Source organism: Eubalaena glacialis, chromosome 1 (assembly GCF_028564815.1).
Source record: "Eubalaena glacialis isolate mEubGla1 chromosome 1, mEubGla1.1.hap2.+ XY, whole genome shotgun sequence".
Taxonomy (NCBI): domain Eukaryota; kingdom Metazoa; phylum Chordata; class Mammalia; order Artiodactyla; family Balaenidae; genus Eubalaena; species Eubalaena glacialis.
In genome coordinates, this window is record NC_083716.1 from 149,398,231 (window position 1) to 149,418,223 (window position 19,993).

Here is a 19,993-nt window from a genome sequence, read left to right on the forward strand (position 1 = left end):
CTAAACTTCTGAAACTATAGAAGTTAGGTGTTGTTATTATGCACTGATTTACTAGCAAGTGTATTTATTAAGCTGAGATTCTTTGAAATGACTCTCAAATAATTATTCCTAAAGAACTTTTATTTTTCTGAAGTGTAAAAGGAGTATAAATGTCCTTTTCTAAAACATTTGGTGGTGATATCCGAAAGTCTTTCAGAGGAGTCCTGGAATCAAGCCTGTTGAAGTTAAAGAACTTGATCTGGAAATCACAAGGCTATTAATTTTAGTTTTAACAATTGAAAAGGAAGAGAACAAATAGGTCTTGGGTATCCAGACCCTTGGCTATGATAGCTATGAGTTATCCTCATGACTGTTAAAAACCAAGAGTACTCAGGCCCAATCTGCCTTTGTTGCTGTTGTTGTTGTTAGTTATGTTCTTTTTCGGCTTTGATGGCTCTCTTTAGGCAAATGTTCATCCTTAGTGGCAAAGATAAAAGGAGGAAAGAGAAGAAAAGAAATGAGAGGGGAGGAGCCTGCTGGAGTCAAATTCACATTTAGAAAGCAAACTGTCATTCAGACCACCTAAGCAGAAGCATACCACGAAGGAAGTTAATAATGTTAACCCATTAAACTTGATGAAAACCTGTGTCACAAAATAGAGTACTACACAGAGGAACTAATGAGCCAAGGATGCAATCAGCTGAGTGACATTGATGGCATATATGATCTGGGTACTTAAATATATGAAAACTTAAATCAATTTGGAAACACTTCGGAACAGAAGATCATTCTTGATGTCATTTTAGCTTTCCCTTCGTAAGTATCTTTATTGAGCATTTACTGTATAACAACCATGACCCTAGACACTATGTGGGACAAGTATATGGGTAAATCTTGTAGGCAGATGTTGTATCTTTGTATCTTTTTTTTTTAAAGAGTGTTCTTTTTTTAATATGTTTATTTATTTATTTTTGGCTGTGTTGGGTCTTCGTTTCTGTGCGAGGGCTTTCTCTAGTTGTGGCGAGCAGGGGCCACTCTTCATCACAGTGCGCGGGCCTCTCACTGTCGCGGCCTCTCTTGTTGCGGAGCACAGGCTCCGGACGCGCAGGCTCAGTAGTTGTGGCTCACGGGCCTAGTTGCTCCGCGGCATGTGGGATCTTCCCAGACCAGGGCTCGAACCCGTGTCCCCTGCATTGGCAGGCAGATTCTCAACCACTGTGCCACCAGGGAAGCCCTCTTTGTATCTTTTTATAGAAAACATCCAGCATATGGTTTGGCTCATAATTCATTCTCAAAAGGTGTTTGTTAAATTCACTTAAAATGTAAACTAGAGTTACTGTCTCTATGAGCAGGCAGTCAGATGGCAGAACAAAACATAAATATATCTAAGAAGTAGCAAACAAAGTAATACTTATAAAAGGTGAAGACAGTAAGTGCCAAGGTTGGGGATACTCATCTGAACTTGAAGGTGAGAGAGAAGAAAAAGATAACCCAGACTGTGGAGGGAGAGAGAACAAATGTTCAAAGGAAAGAGTGTGTGGTTTGTGTTTAACAGACAGTTCAAGAGATCAGCTGATGAGGAGACTGTGGTGGTAAGAGATGGCAGTTACAACTAGATAGCTGCAATGGGACTAGATTGGGACCTGTGGATTTTATCTTTGGAGAACTGGGAACATTTATATTTGGAAACAGAGGAGGAAAAGTTTGAAGCATAAGAATATTAGAGGCAAACAGGATATTCAGTAATTTTGCAATTAATTAATAGTTAGGTCTACTTGAAGTGATACCTGTATGAGACAGAAGGGAAAAGGGGCAGGGCACAACTGCTAAAAGAATGACACAGCCGTTGAGAATAGGACAAATACTGGTTAGAACCAACTAGGCCCAAGATGGTGGAAGATTCCACTTCCAGTAGACCTTGAGCCTCGTTACATGCTCATTGGAATACATCAGCTACATGACACACCCACAGGCGCCATGACAGTTCTGAGGCTGACCATAAAAGGTCAAAAAGTGGGCGGTGGCCCAATTCCTAGCAAGCCCCACTCCCTCCCCAAAATAGTTGGAATAATCCTCCCACTCATTAGCCTATGGAATTACCCAACCCATAAAAACTAACAGCCCCGTACCCTGGGGCCTCTCGGCTTCTGAGACTGCCTACACTCTGTCTGTGGAGTGTGTATCTCCCTGAATAAATCTGCTTTCACTCTACCTTGGCTTGCTCTGGAATTCTTTCCTTCGCAAAGCCAAGGACCCTCATTTGGCGGCCCGTCCTGAGACCTGGGATGTGAATATTTTCTCACGCCCTGTCCCTCTGCAACATGTATAAGGATCTAACTTAAAGCATCTTTAGTGGCAAGAGGATGAAATTTGGAGGAAGACAGACATGAATTTCTTTTTTTTCAGATATGGATTTAAATCTTTCTGGTTATGTAAATTTGGGAAAGTGATTTTTCTGAACCTCCGTTTCTTCATCTGTAAATGGACATAAAACTTATACATTGCCAGGTGGCTAACATAGTACAGAGCAGAATAGATACTCCAAAAATGTCAATTATCTTCTCTTCACCTGACCTATATCCCAGTTCTTTTTTGTAACCTTACCAAAGATTCAGTCCACAGAAAATGTTGAAATTAACTCTGCATGTAAAAATAATTTTGAAGAGTTAGTACAGTATCCAGGTAACTCTGAACCTTCATACTCTTACTCTTTTCTTTTGTACGTGGGTATTTTTCTCTATCCTTTCCTCTCAGGGAAACACAGAGACACAGACATACACCCAGACACACACACAACCCACACTCATTATTTATGAATACTACCCGGACCATTTGCGACAAGGAATGCCTTCATAGATAGGTTATGACTTTGTTTCTCTCCTCAAGGCAGTAGTAGTGGATACTAGAAGAGTTTTTCACAGAGAAGGTAACTTCTTCCTACGTTGTCACCCCTAATCAGAGGACTGTACTTTCTGCTTGCTCTTTTTCCCCTCAAGCAATTTAACTTCTTTGCAGAGAGAAGGAGCAAGATTTGCATACAGAATACAGTGATACTTCTTTTCTCAAAAAGAAGCACAGTTTAGCAGAAAGAGCACAAGATTTGGATTAGCTCAAAGTTTCGCTTTGCCACTTATACCAGATATGAAATGTTAGAATGAATGGGAAAAAAAGTTAAACTTTTTAAGCCTTGCTTTTCTCCCCACTAAAAATGGGGAAATGATAAATTCTGCTTTGCAGTTATTGGATTAAGTGAGAAATCTTGTGTAAAGCTCCTGACATAGTATCAGTGACATAACAACCTAAATCAGCTTCTATAGGGTCTAACGGTGGAAGTATCTGCTCATACAACAAAAATACCTTCTTCCTTTAGCCCTGTGAAGCACAGAAGGTGGGTGATTTCTTAGGGCTGCTTAATAGGCTCGCATGGATTCTCAGTGCAGCTGGAGAGTTAGGCTCAAGGTGTACTTGAATATGACTCCAACAGGGTCATAATAAGGCTGAGATCCCCACCGCTCCAAGCCCACTTCTGTCCTATGACCGTTTCACTTTCCTCTCCTCTGTCCTCCATGATTCTCTCTTCCAGGAATATTTCATCATTTGGCTGGAAGTTAGAGTCATGGATGAACATGGGGGAGAAGGTGCTGCCGGGACATTTGCTCCAGCTTGGGTTCCATTGCTCTACGTTTGGCTGAAAACTTGTCATAGTGGACATAGCTGTGAGGTCCCCTCCAAGCTCAGCAGCCTCAATAAATGCTTTAGCAGTATCAGCCTTGTTCACAATTTTAAAATTATCTAAAACATGAATTTTCCATAAATTCTTGTTCCCTTCTCTAATGCTCCATTACTTCTCATAATAAATTGGGAATTAGGATAATCAGAAGAATTTCTTAAGAAGAGGCATCACTATGTTTCCTTCAAAATGAATACAACTTAATAGAGCTAAAGTGAAACTTTGCCTTAAAATGTTAACTGATCCATCCTGTAATTTACTGTTTAATAGGCAACAGCAGTAACAGACATCATAGGAATCTTTATTATAGGCATAATATTGCCAAGTTTTGTACTTAAGAAAATTGGGAAATTGCACTCCACATATTGGCAGTATTTCATAATGTTCAAGAATGAAGTTTCTGGAATCAAACTACCCTTGTTTGAAACACTAGCTCTGCCATTTATGAACTGTATGATCTTGGGCAACTTATATAATGTCTGTGAGTCCTCTCCCTTATCCATAAAATGTGCATAATGACAGAACCTACCTCATTGGATGGTTGTGATTATTAAGTGAATTAATGCTAGTAAAGAGCTTGTAAGTGCCTGTTCTAAGGCACTTATTGAGTATTCCCTCAATAAATGTTAGCTATTGCTATTTCTGCACTGTTTCTTTCTATAGCTTTATTTCTAGAATCCAGCTCTCTTATATTCTCTTTTTTAACATCACACTTGCCCTATCCAAATTTCCTGCCTCTTCCCATGGAATACTATCTAGGTCTGAGCTTCTAGATCTTACCTATTGCTTACAACATTTTCATGAAATTCTTTCCCCTGGAGACTAGCCTCAGAGCAGAATTTATCACATCTCTGTTTCCACCCAGAGAGCAAGCTACATTAAAGAATTATTAATCAAAGAAGTTGCTGGCATCAGGGGTTCCTACCTGCAGTAATGGATGGCCCGATGTTAGGGGGGAATGCACTTGTGACAGTCCAAGTGCATTCATCATTCTCAGCTGGAAGTCAATGGCAGGAAAATCTGAAAACAGTAGGTAAGATGGCTTCAGGAAATATACTAAGGCTCAGCATCAGGACTCCAGGTTTTGCCTGGGGAGAAATCCACAGGAATAAACCACTCTCTTCGTTTGGAAAGATTAATGGGAACTGGGGTACAATCAGTGGTAGAACCAAGGAAGCTTGCTTTTTCTAGAACTAGCAACGAGGCAGAAACAGAGAGAGGCTGAATTCTCATTTACTGAAAGGTGATTCATGAGGTTGCCCTGATTTAGTGAGAAATCCACTGTCTACATCAACTTCTAGATTTGGTGGGAAGATAGAAGGAGATGGAAGAACTGCATGGCTTGTAAAACCCAAAGGGAAAGGCTGAGTAAGGGATGTAAGGTATGTCTGGGGATGAATCAACCTGCCTGGCTAAAAGACTTAGGCAATGATAAATTTAGGGTCTGAATTTGAAGAGCATTAAAGGGAAGGCTAAGGGATTAATATTTCTTTTTGAGGAAATAGGAAGCCATTAAATTTTTGAGCAGAGAGGTAGCATAAGGCAGGCAGGGCTTTAGGAATGCTGCTGCTTGTGTATATAAGATATATTAAAGGTGCAAAGGACTGTGATATCAGTTAAGAAATAATTCTTTCAATCTGAGAAAAAAGTCTGTCTTCGGTTGTTGATGTGACAATGAAAAGATTTGAAGATACACTTAGGTTTTAGCTTATATTCAGGATTTGTTATACGAAAACATACCTCTATTAGTTTTTTATTAATAAAGAAGTCCTTGAGAAGTATATAAATCCTGTTCTTCTGAGATTATTTAAGCCCTCAGATAACTCTTCTGTTAAAATAAATAACATGGATGGACCTGGAGATTATCATACTAAGTGAAGTAAGTCAGACAGAGCAAGACAAATGTCATATGATATCACTTATATGTGGAATCTAAAAAATGATACAAATGAACTTATTTACAAAACAGAAACAGACTCACAGACTTAGAGAACGAACTTATGGTTACCTGGTGGGAGGGGGAAGATGAGGGGGAGGGATAGATTGGGAGTTTGGGATTGACATGTACACATTGCTATATTTCAACTATCAACAGATAACCAAAAAGGACCTACTGTATACACAAGGAACTCTGCTCAATATTCTGTAATAACGTAAATGGGAAAAGAATTTGAAAAATTTTTGTAACTGTCCTATTCCCTGTCTTCTAAACCCTGTAAGATGAGTTTTTTCCCTTCTTTTGGTATTTGTCAAAAGTAAGCCTGATAACCCCAAACACCTTGAAAAAGTATTTATTACTTTTGGCAGAAAAGAAAAAAATGCATTATAATAAGAAGACACTATGTGTTAGATAAGAGTGGGTCTTCATTTCAAGCTTTATAGAATGTCAGGTTCTCTCTCAACAGTTCCTTTGAGGAAACTGTGCTCATGGCCTCCAGAGTAAAGCAAAATATGGAGAAATAAGGTATGGGCTTACAAAGTCAGTGATCTGTTTGCCTTCAGGCAGCAGGACAAGTTTTAGATTGGCCAGTGTCATTACCATGATGACGAGCTTCAGCAGCAGACATGGAGGAATGAGGGAGTTACATTCCGTGAATCATCCAATAATGGAAGGCTCTAGGACAGTGTTTTGCAAAGTGTATATACTGATGACCTTAGAGAGCTTCTTAAAATGGATTAGACCGTCTGGGGTTGGACCCTGGCATCTGCATGTTTAATAGGATCCCCAAATGATTTGAATCCGTGCTTAAATTTAGAAACTATTAGCTTATTTTTTCCTTACATACATCCCTCTTTTTCTCCTAGGACTCACTGACAGTGATGTTTTTTCCCCAATTATAAATAATGAGTTACTGGAGTGGAAGCTCCATCTGAGACATTCAAAATTATAAACGTCAAATGATATGTTTGTGTGCATATTAGGTGTATGGAACATACCTTGCTGTTACACTGTGCCCTGCTAAAAAGGCTGAGCTGTGTTGTGCAACTTTTTATGTAATGTTTTAAGCAATCATAACTGTATAAGCCAAATAAAGAATACATTTCCCAGCCTCCCTTCCAGGAGATTGAGGCCTTGCAACTAGGTTCTGGGCCAATGGAACAGAGAGGGAGTTTATGTGCACCGTAAAATATGCTCATAAAATATGTTCATAACTCTGCCTCTGTGCTTCAGAGACTGTCAGTAGAGGGCGCCAATACAGAGGATTTTCACAATCTGTCACTTACCTTTTTTTTTTTTTTGGAGTTTCATGAAATTTATTTTAAAAAACTTTTTTTTTTAATTTTGATTTTATTATTTTTTATAGAAGTGGAGTTGATGTACAATATTACATAAGTTACAGGTCTACCATATAGTGATTCACAATTTTTAAAGGTTATACTTCTTTTATAGTTATTATAAAATATTGGCTGTATTCCCCATGTTGTACATTATATCCTCGTAGCTTATTTTATACCTAATAGTTTGTATCTCCTAATCCACTCCCCCTGTATTGCCCCTCCCCCTTCCCTTTCCCCACTGGTAACCATTGCTTTGTTCTCTATATCTATGAGTCTGCTTCTTTTTCTTTCAACATCACTTTCTTTTCAAGTCTTTGAAGTTCTTAGGTATTCCTAGTCACTCCCATAATACAAAGGAACTTAATTTTTCCATGTAATACATTATTCTCTGACCCTTTCCATCAATGCCACCTTCCTTCTTCAGAATGTAATTAGCTGGGTTAAATTTGTCCATGCCCTTGTTTATCAAAGTAAGGGCTAACTAGTCTGATAAAGCTTAATGGGCAATGAGAGTTAATGGCTTAATTATCTCTCATTATTTAATTAATGTGTTAATTATCTCTCCTTAATTAAATAATAAATGGATTGAAACTAAATTCTATAACCTGAGGCTCTTTGGATTCTTTTCCTGACTTTGTTTTCGGCCCCAACTCCCATTAATGCTCTAGGCACATACTTTGTTCCAACCAAGTAAATGAGTCTTCTCTGCCCATTTTACCCACATTGCCTACTAACCACACAAGGCTTTCTTCTTGCTGGCTCGATTGCTCACTAAAACATTTCCCCAAACATAATTACTTCTCAGACTTTGTGGTTCACCTCCATTCTTAGAATATTCCTTGATAACCCCTGATCAAAGTCATCTCTCTCTCTTGCTACATGGTGCCTCTAATAGTGTTTACTTAACAAATATATGCTCTACATATTAAGTGTGCCAGACAATGGGGATACAAAGAGAATTAAATTGAATCACTGTCTTCCATAAATAATGTGTCATGCCATACAATAAACAACTGTAATATACTGAAAAAGAAGATGATAGATAAGGAATTATGAGAGTTTAGTGATGAAGTACAATCTCCACCAATCAATTAATATGTAAGATTTGTGACTTTGTTTTGCTAGTATCTGTTATGCATGATTTTTTGTTTGGAGCAGCTATGTGTGAGGACTATAGGCTGCACATTATTAGATATGTTTAGAAATCTGTTATGAAGCTGATGAGAACCAGAAAAAAAAACAAGGAATGTCTCAAGACTAAAGAATAAGAGTAAACGTTAGGAAAGAAGGAGCTAGTCTATGGGGAAATGATATTGTGCCAGCTATGAGCTTAGAATTCAAGAGGCTTTGCCCATTTCCATCAACCCTCTTGAAACCTGCCTCCATCATGTGAACAAGCCCAAACTAGCCTGCTGGATAGTGAGACAGGAGGCCCACTAACCACTGTCACCCCCGATGAGAACCTGTCTCCAGACACTCTGTCAGCTGACCAAAGATACAAGAGCAAACCCAGCTTAGATCAGTGAAGCCTGGCACATAGCCATAGAACTGCCCAGCTGACCCATGGGCTTGTAAATAATAATAAATCATTTTTGATTTAAGCCATTAAGTATTGAAGTGGTAGGTTATTTAGCAAACACTAACATTTTATACACTTGAGTAATGTTTAAAAGGACTTACGGTGGGAAGGGATGATGTAATAATTATTAACAACAGCTCACATTTATTGAGCACTTACTATGTGCGAATTACTATATATATATGTACTGAATGTTACCATGTATGTGTGGATGTCCTCTAAAAATCATCCTGAATGGTAAATATTATTCTCCTTTTTACAGATGAGAAAATTGAGACCTGAAGTAGTTAAGGAATCTGACTAACATGCCAGAGCTCTAAGGGGCAGAGTCAGCACTTAAAATCCCCCTTCTTAATCACTTCTATATCACTTCTATCTTATATTGTTTTTCTGTGAAAAGAGAAGATCAGAAGCGGGACAGATGTGTGTTAGAATGTTCCTTTAATGTGCATCTTATGGAATGTCTCATTAAATCTTGTGGCTTCTTAATGAGTCATGTTAGCCTTGGTATCATCCAACAAAATTCCCATCCCAGTTTCTTGCTCTAGTATCTTAATCTGAAAGAGAGATACTGATGAAAATTTCATGTCCAATGGCAAACCATGGGGGAAGACTTTTGAACAGGCTGGGCCTGATGTTCTTAAATACATGGTCATACAGTTAGAATTATTTTGCCTCTGCCTAGGTAACCCCTTGAGTCCATTAAGGTAGTTCTGGAGTTCTGAGACAACAAGGTAATAAGTGACATTTCTCACAAGTAGAAACTAGTATATCATGTAGGTCATCCCAACTCTCAAAAATTAATATTCCATTTACTGGGGTGATAGTTGATGTCTGTTTAAAGGAGTTTTCTAAGGGCATCCTTTGATTATGCTAGGCTAGGGTTTTTTTTTTTTTAATGTGGGCTTTTTTTCGAGGTACAATTTTCATATAGATGTACAGTTCTATGTATTTTGACAAATGTTTATAATTGTGTAACCACCGGCATGACTAAGATACAGAATATTTTCATAAACTCTAAATTTCCTAAATTTCCTAAATTTCCTAAATGGGATGTAGCCCATCCCCTTCCCTAACCCCTGCCACTGGCAACCATTGATCTGATTTCTGTCCCTATAATTTGCCTGTTCTGAAATGTCCCATAATCAGAATCATACAGTAGCTGCTTCTCTGTCTGCCTTTTTTCACTTAGCACAATGCTTTCGAAATGCACTCATGTTTTTACATAGATCAATAGTTTGCTGTTTTCATTGCTGATTAGTATTTTATATTATAGTAGGATCACAAAGAGTTCATCTCTTTCCCAGCTGAAGAACTTTTGGGTTGTTCCAGTTTTTGATAAGTATTAATAAAGCTGCTATAAACACTCATGTAAAGATCTTTGTGTGGACATGTTTTCTTTTTTCTTTATTCTTTTATTTTTGTTTGCATAAACATCTAGTCATGAGATTGCTGTGTCACATGGTATTATGAAATGAATGTTTGTGTCCCCTTAAAATTCATGTTCAAAGCCCTAATCCCCAATGTGATGGTGTTGGGAGGTGGGCCTTTGAGAGATGATTAGGTTTGAATGAGGGTGGAATATATATGATAAAATTACTGCCCTTTTAAGAAGGGAAAAAGACATCAGAGCCTTTTCTCTCCTCCATGTGAGGATACAACCAGAGGCCGGCCATTTGCAAGCTAGGAAGAAGACCCTCACCAAGAACTGAATCTGCCAACACTTTGATCTAGAACTTCCCAGACTCCAGAACTGTGAGAAATGAGTGTCTGTTTTTAGGCACCCAGTCTATGGTATTTTGTTATAGCAGCCTGAGCTATATATAAGACATATAAGACATATGTTAAATATATATTTCATCTAGATTTTTGACATACTTACCTTTCTGTTTTTTTGTGGAACTCTCTTTTACTTTTATCAATTATGTTTTTTTGGTACCTTAAATTTTAAATCTTTTAAAAAGTAAGCTAAGTGTACTTTTAATATATTTTAATTTCCTTCTTTGATTTATTAATGCTCAAAAACAACTCCTTTAAACTCAAATATCTGCTCTGCTCCATAGGCCAAGTATGTGGCAATTCAATTTTTTGAGAAACAATTATAAACTATTTTATTTTCTCTCAAATATTTAATTTATAAATCAAAATGTATGTTTTATGCCCTGAAACCAAAACAAACATCTTATGAAAGACAGTGGCAGGCAGAATTGGTGGATGAAGAAACTTAAATAAATGTAAAATTCATTCAGCTCTTCCTCATGGGGGTCTAATTTAATCAATGCGCCTGCGGTCGATGGCTACCTTTTAATGTGTATATCGTATATCACATAGGGAGTGACGAGGAGGCACATCACTGTTGCATTTTGAAATATGAATAAAGAGATAAAAATAAGAAAGAATAAAAGGAAGGGGTTAGAAGTTTCATTACAGCATTTTGCAGGAAGCTAGCCAGACAGGCTTTAAATATATTTTAGATCTATTGAATTAAACCATAAGTGAGTCATTGTCTGGGAAATAATTTATATTAAAGTATCAACTTGTACCTTGTTGGCATAGGAATCAATTATATAATGCATCCTATTGCACTAAGAACAGAAAGGTTTTTGGAAGATATTTATATTCTATAATGGGAAGTAGGGAACACTTTTGAAGAAGGAAAGAATAACAGATGGATATCATTAGAATACATTTCACAGATTTAAAACTGCATTAAACAACACTAGTAAATGTATCAGTTAAGAGATAGTCGATAATCACTTTTTCCCTGAAATAAGAGGAAAGCCAAATTAATCAGTCGAAATTACATTTATAATATATATAATATATTTATATATTATAATATATTATATATAAACATAATGAAATATATTTACAATATATATATTTATAACATAATATATTATATATTTATATATTTATAATATATCATATGTATTATAATATACAAACATATAATGAAATATATTTATAATATATTATAATATATAATATATTTATGTTTGGTGGTGGTGGTGGTGTTGGTAACTCAGAAGAGCTCCCTAAGGAAATTGTCATGTCATGTTACCTTATTTAACTTTGGGACCCACAGGAGATATTGAACCTCTGCATCCCTCCCATCCCATGCAGGATGGAGAGCCAGGATGATGGCTGGCATTGTAACAGCCAGGGCCCTGGAGTCCCTGACTCATTTCTGAAGTGACGTCTGCTGGCACTAGATCTATATAGTTATTTTCTAAATGGTTAAGTCTCAGTAGATTCTGATGAACATCTTTACAAGATAATTAGGCACATTCTAGAGAGTGACATTGGTTTTTCCTTGAAATAAACTTGCTCTCCTAGCTGTATGCCGGCAATCAGTGTCTGAATTAAAGTCTGTGACTTTAGTAACAAAAAACCACTAATGTCTCCTTCTCACTACCTTTCTTGAGCAGGTACTTTTGTACCTACATAAGTGTCGGGCTCTGTGCTAAATGGTACCCATATATCATTTTCCATCGTCACAACCATGCTAGGAGGAAGGCATTGTAATTCCCATTTTGCAGATGAAAAATGAGTTCTAAGAGTTGATAATTTGCCATTAGTCAATCAAGTTATTAGTACATGGTTTGTTTGAATTGTGTACTCAGGTCTGTCTTGGTGTTACTTCTGGTGGATGCTGTAGATTTTATGCAAGTGATAATTTTCCCCTTCTTCCTCATTAACAGACACCCCGATATTATTTCTAATGAAAGCCTTTTCGTCTAGTTGCTTGAATTTAAAGTGTGCTAACTTATATCCACTATAGTATCTTCCCCTAAATAACTAATCCATCACCTGCATAGAAACATGTTAACTCTCAGTAATGTTTCTGCATATCTCTATAAAAAAGAGCTAAAAATCTAGATGTAGCATGTGTCCTCTATCAATAGTAAAGCAGCTTAAATAATGATTGCCTGCACAGGATTCTCATTTTATGACATGAGGTAAAGCTATATACACATGTTTAGGGCCATAGCCATACATTACACTTTTTTCCTGAACAGAGCTCTGTGTAATTTGAAAGTAGTAGCAGAGAAATGATGAAGATTGCTCTCCTGAAGCATAACTGCAATGAAGATATCCAGCTCCTAAGATCTAGTCACCAGTGGACCACCTAAGGTGAAAACCTGATAAATTAATTCATCTTGTAGCAGAGGGTGTCATTCCTTGCCTCTAAATATATTCAGTTTATCTGTCATCATCTGTGGGAATGGATCACTGGGTAACAAGCTATCCCCAGAAACATTTGATAAGATGATGGTTTTTCTCTAAAAATTGTATTTTTATGTAAACCACAGCCCAAATGTAGTTGAACTGCAGTCAGAGAACACATTCATCTCCAAATTATGCATCAAGATGCATCTGATAACCTTGAAAGTATATCTCTTTGGAAGGGTTTAGTGCCTCTCCTAAGTAGGTCTATATTTTTAAATATATTATGTTTTCATGTAAAATATAACAAAATATGTGTGGCTATTAAAAATGTAAAATCAATGCTTTAAGTTTAATACTATAAAAATGAATTTCCATAAAATATGCATAATAGAGATATGGATGCTGAAGATAGGAAAGCAGATAGTTTTTTTGGTAAAATATAAAATGCTGCTATCATTCTGAGTTTGTTTTTTTGTTGTTGTTGTTGTACGTGAAGCCTTTTTTCCTCCTAAAGCTACTGAGGCAGCACTATATTTTTGTTACTGTTTTCTACTTTTGAAAGGAATAACAATGTTGTAGATAGTCTTGGCAAATAAACTGAGCTCATCTTTTGATTGTCATAAGTAGATGAATTAAATACAATCATTTTCTTTCCCGTGTCAAGAAAGCTACGGCTTTTAGCCCTCATCATAGCCATGTATAGGCTGGTTGAAAATTTCATCAACTATTATATTCACATAAACAACAGGTAGTTTTAAAATGGCCTTAAGTAGCACATTGACTTCCATTTTCTTTGGAAAGAAGGTTTTCTGAAACAGCTTGAAAATGGAGAGTTAATCTTTACTTAAGAATTAAGCACTTGCTGTAAGCACTAGGGAAATTAAACTCTAATATATTATTTTCTTACATTATGTTAGGAGAAGAAAAGTAACTGGATTATATTCTTAAATCCCTGGATTATGAAGATGTCTCTAAATCCTTTGAGAGTATGTTGAGTTCAGTCCTTCAGTTACCTTTTTAAGGACACTTCAGTAAAAGTATTCTCTCTAGAGAACTAAAGAAGACGTTATTTACAATTACTCTCACAGATGCAGACAAGAAATCTTTGGAGGCAGCTCAGAGTGGACCCACCCCAAATATTACCATTAATTGCCAAATGCCCATTAAGGAATTTATTCTGTGATTGGAAAAACGCAACTCTGTACATGTGACATATACAAAGAACCTGAGAATAGATGTCGGCCATAAAATTTTAGAAAAGTTTATATATTTTATTTTGCTAAACAAATATTCCCAAGGTGGTGAAATTTTTAGTTTTTGTTTTTAAAAATAGAAGTATTACATCAAGCAGACCAAATCTCTGTTATGTCTGTTTCTGAACAATTTTAATTTGAAATTTATTTTTGTCCTTAGTGAGCTCTCTACATGTTTCAATAGATCTTTTGCCACTCCAGAATTGTGAAATTCTGTGATCTTTGCCCTGAACTCTTTATCCACATCAAACATTTATTCATGTCAATCCTTTATTCACATCAAATCTTAGCATGGTTTATTTGCTATTAACAGGGAACTCACTGGAACCAAGCAGACAAAGGAAAGATGCGGAGAAATTGTTTTAAAATTGTGAAAACTCCTCCTGAAGGAATCCTATAGGCCCAGGGATTCCTCTAATGCTTAAAAAGCGTTTCCTTTGTGCTGTACTCGGCTCTAAGCATTTTGAATGTATTAACTCAGTTCAGAGTTCAGCGAGTTAGAGTTCATTAGTTTACTTCTACCATCTATTATAACCCATCTTGCAGGTGAACAAATTGAGCACAGAGACCGCAGGCAAATTGCTAACCACTAAAGCAAGATTCAAATTCCAGTAGATCACTTCTCAAGTCTATGGATTTAATCTGACTTAATCTGATTACTTAAATTGCCCTCCATAAATCTTCCTCTGCATGTAAAACTTGGCTTATTGTGTAAACAAAACTAGAAAAATTATATTTGTCCTTTTAATTCTTTCCCAGTCTGGGTTCTATTTTTCAAAAAAAACCTTCTTTGCTTGCCGTCATTTTAGAGTTTTTAGATACATTCCATGAATTGAAGGAGATGCCATCTCCTTGTCCTTGTTGGATGACGCAGAAACATTGTTCTCAGAATTTCTTCCTGGGGGCAAAGAAAATGGATGAAGTATGCAAACTCTTCTGTTAGATCAACAAAAGATACACAGTTGGCAGAGGGACATTTAGTGATGAGTTTAAATCATACTGACTACCAAATGCAAGGTAAATGTTTGCCACACGTATCTAGCCTTTTTGGGCTACCATTTTAAAGTTACAATTAAAAACCAAAACTGATCCTATTTTCACCTCAAAATTCTGACCCATTTAACTGAAAATTTGCTGTGAACAAATTATATGGCAATTACACTCATGGAAGTGAAGGACGCTGACAATAAATGTGCCATGGCTATTGCCCACGTGAATCTTACAGCTCAGTTAAAGATGGAAACATACCACAGCTGCAGAAATGAGAGCATATGTAGCATGAATTTATTTGTCTCTAGATGTTAAAAGCTGGTCCAGGAAGAAAGAAATAAATATATGTGAATTAGGGTTGGCGTGAGGGGTGGGTGTCAGTAGGAGCAAGTTGGTATCAAAGGGCATAACTTCAAGGAGAAGAGAGACTAAATGTAGTTTTAGAAGTAGCACATTTTGGTTGGTGTGAAAATGCATGAAGAAGGTTATGGAAATGAAAAAGAAAGCTATGGCAATAGTACATTTAGGGAATGTTTCTGGAAGTAGAGGATGTGAGGCTAAGTAGGAATGCTGCAGCTAGAGTGAAAGAAGTCAATGGATCGTCTTTAGCTCAGGACTTTGGCTGTACTAATAATTCTGTTGCCAACTGCTTAGCCTTCCCTGAACACACCAAATATACAAAAACACCTCCACACCTTTGTTCAAACTATTCCTTCAGCCTACGATTATCTTTTCTCCATCCCCAGCTTATTAAAAGTTATATACCTTTCAAGTTCCACTCAAACTTTTCTCTATGAGTCGTTTGCTAGCAGTCCCCCAGTTAAACTAATTATTTCATCACCTGCACTCTACAGTATGTGAAAGCTGCTATAGTTAGGCTGTTCTGTCATGTTGAACATGGTTAGATGTTTGCAGGACGACTCTCTTCTGGAGAGCAGAGTTGGTGTTTTTGCCTCACCCCATGGCATAGGCATGTGCTTTGGAATAGATTTTTCTTGATAATGTATGTTGGACTGAGAGGAAACAGTTTGAAAAAAATGCCCTGGGGTGGGGTACAAAGCTCCTAAGGGAAGAATTTATCCAAAAATATGAAAGGAAGATATTTCATCCAGGGTCAGTTCATTTGTATACATGTAAAAATACAGATGTCATGGGCTTGGGGCCACAGATTTGATCCTTGTGTGATCTGTTAGCTTGGCCCTGCTCCACAGTTACAGACAAGACTCTCTCTTTTCCAGCTGATTCTTTTATGTATTTGTTTTCAATGGAGGAGTGGATATACATTTCCCACAAATGAAAACCAAAGCAAAAACTAGAAAAGAGATTCCACCTCCTGCCCTCCTGAGAACATAAATGCCTACTGTATTTACAAAGGGCTATCCATCATTGGAATCCATTTTTGTTTTTGGCTTTGGATTTCTTCAAATGTTAATGCAATGTGAGTGGATAATTTATGCTCCAGTTTCAGGCCATGCTGGTGGAAATCTACCACACATGATCCTCCCAAGTCTTTCCCCATCTGCTGACTGTGTATCAACTCAGGGTAACCTTAAAGTTTGCAGAGTCACCAGAAACCTGGGTTGCTGGATGAGACAAGCCCACATCTTACTCCTTCCCAATCCAGACCCACATGAACCTGTCTTAAAGCAAGAAATAAACTACTATGTTCAGCCACTGGAATTGTGGGGTTTGTTTTTTGTTTGTTTTTGGAACAGCAGTTAACCTGCCTTAAATAACAGGACCTCAAAAACACTTTTCTGTTATGACAATGACTCTCAACCAGGGACAGTTTTATTCCCCAAGGAACATTTGGCAAGGTCTGGAGACATTTTTGATGGGCACAACTTGGGGAGAGATGCTATTGGCATGCAGTGAGTATAGACCAGGGATGCTGCTAAACATTCTACAATGCACAGGATGCCCCCTGCCCCCCATCCCCGGCAAAGAACAATTTGGCCCCAAATGTAAATGCAAATAAATGTAAATGCAAATGGTGCCGAGGCTGAGAAGCTTTGCATTATGAGGGTAAGCATTAGAGAAATTGTCAGTCTCATCATTAACTATTAGCTGTTGAAAAACACATTATCTTTATCTTAACATGACTTCTATTGCAAATATGCTGACCTAATAGAATTTGAAAATTTAGAACATTCTTTATGGTATGAGTCCTTATTATACCATAACAATTGCTAAATCAAACCAAATAATTTGAGTTTGTCATCAGAGCACTTCCCATCCCCCTGTTGTTTTTCTGCACTCCATTTTCAGTCCTTCTTTTCATAGCATCATGCATGCATGTATGCAAGCACACACAGAAATGCTGGTGTCTTAATGTCTTTATGTCAACTCCTGACAAGCTGTGGCATCTCCGTGAGGAATCATAATTGAGAAAATGGTCAGGCATCAATGTACATTTTCTATCATCCAGCATGTCACTCCTTAGACATCTGATTAGCCAGGTCTTCTTCTCTCAAGGCCTTGGACTCTAATAAGTTGAATAATAAAATAGACAAAATATCATGCATATTAATGACTTCATGTTATTTTTCTGCTCTGAGGATACACTAACTTTTTAACAGGGTCGTATTATTCCAGGAGGGCAATACTGAGTTATGAAAACAGCCATGAATTGAGGAGCTCCAACCTGTAGTCTTAGCTAGACAATGAATTAACTAGAAAAGTAAAAGTTAGGCACTGACTTTTCCATACATCATTTTTGTTGCTTGTCATATGAGGAAATTTAACTGCGTGGTTTCTAAGCTTCCTTTGAATCAATTTGTCTGAGCATGCATTCATGCCATAAATATGTGCTGAGTACTGTTTCCTACAGGAATTGTGCTGAGGCTGAAGGCTAGGTGATGAGAAAGGTAAATATGGCCCCTTCCTGATGGAACCCACAGTTCTCGCCTCCTGTGTACAGAGCCCAGTTGAAGGTCCTGTTGAGGCTCACGGTTTATTAGACAAGGTGCTTGCTTTTCCATACTGGAAGTGCACTAGGGAAAATGACAAACACATGTTATAGTATGTGTCAGGCTGTGGTAGTTATTTCACTAGAGTTACGAATCAAGCCCCATTGGTGACCAGTAGAAGGAGGATCTCCAAGTTCAGAAATCTAGGATATCTTCCAGGAAAAAGGAGCATTTGAGCTAAGTATTGAGGACAACAAGGCTAGGGATAAGGCAAGACATTAGATACCAAAAAGGATGTACAAAATGTTGAGCAAGAAATGTTGGAGTGATGGTTCTGTAACTGGAGAACAGTATAATTTTTTGTTTTTTGTTTTACATATTTTATTTTATTTTTTTATTTTTGGCTGTGTTGGGTCTTCCTTTCTGTGCGAGGGCTTTCTCTAGTTGTGGCAAGCAGGGGCCACTCTTCATCGCGGTGCACGGGCCTCTCACTATCGCGGCCTCTCTTGTTGCGGAGCACAGGCTCCAGATGCGCAGGCTCAGTAGTTGTGGCTCACGGGCCTAGTTGCTCCGTGGCATGTGGGATCTTCCCAGACCAGGGCTCGAACCCATGTCCCCTGCATTAGCAGGCAGATTCTCAACCACTGCGCCACCAGGGAAGCCCTGTTTTACGTATTTTAAAATGTGAGTCTTAAGTCTGCTAGGGCTGCCATAACAAAATACTGCAGATTGGGTGGTTTAAACAACAGAAATCTATTTTCTCTCAGTTCTAGAAGCCAGAAGACCAAGATCAAGGTGTCAGCAGGTTTGATTTCTCCTCAGGCCTCCTTGGCTTGCCAGGTGACCACCTTCTTGCTGTGTCCTCAGGTGGTCTTTCCTCTGTGGGAGCATGTGTTTGTGGCCAAATTGCCTCTTCTTATAAGGACACCAGTCAGATTGGGTTAGGACCCACTCTGTTGACCTCATTATAATGTAATCACCTTTTCACAGGTTTTATCTCCAAATACAATCACATTCTGAAGTATTGGGAATTAGGTTTACAACATATAAACTTTTGGGGGGGCACCTTGATCCAGCCCACAGTAGTGTGTGAGGGCTGTAGTGACAGATAAGCCTGGAAATTGGCGAGATAGGAGTTTAATAACATTTAAGTAGACTGGACTTTCTCTGTAGTTCCCGTTCAAGGATTTAGAACAAAGTATCTCTATCATTGAGTTCCACAGTACTTTAGAAAGTTAAATCAGATGAAGGGGAGCAGCATTAATCACCCCAAAATGTGCCTCTTTTGCATAAGGATTATTTTAGGTTGGTAATTTTTAAGAAACAGCAGACACTGGAGAAGCTCTGAAAATTGAATAGAAGTGACCCTTTTGTAAGAGACATTTACATGTATAAGAGAAATCTCCATTTGTAAGGTTGTCTCTCTAGGTGTACCAGGAAGAGGGGGATGACCAAATCTCTAGAAACTCTTATCAATGGAGAAGGTACCAACAAATCTGCAAAGTAAACCCTTGTTTTCTGTGCTTTCCTAGAAACTTCCCATAAGTGCCCCCCCCACCTCACCTCACCCCCTAAGATCTTTCTTTTGTCTTTAGCTGAAGATGGTATGTAAGGTGGTGGCTTGGGCCATTTGGGGGAGTTACTCGGGTTTCCTGGGTATCTCCCATGTATACAGGAGGTATACATATTATTAAACTTCTATTCTTCTCCTGTTGATCTATTTGTTTATTACAGGGGTGTCTCAGCCAAGAACCTAGAAGGGTAGGGGGGAAATTATTTTTCCTCTACCACACAGGCAATGGGAGAATAGTGGAGATAAGAATAATTCTCTTTAAAGGGTAAAATTGGAAGACATTGAGGACTTATTAGATATGATTTACAGAAGAGAAAGATGAATCAAAAGGTAGTGCACATTTTCCTGAGTCTGTCAACAGCAAATAGGAAGTCAGAAGATGAATGATTTTGTGTGACATGTGATACCTTGGGTTTTAGGTGTATTGGGATGGAGGTTCTGCTGGCTATCAAGAAAGATGGGCAGGAGACAGTTGGTACAAACTTTTGGAGCCATGGATAGGAAGGGTGGACCATCAGTTTAGAGATA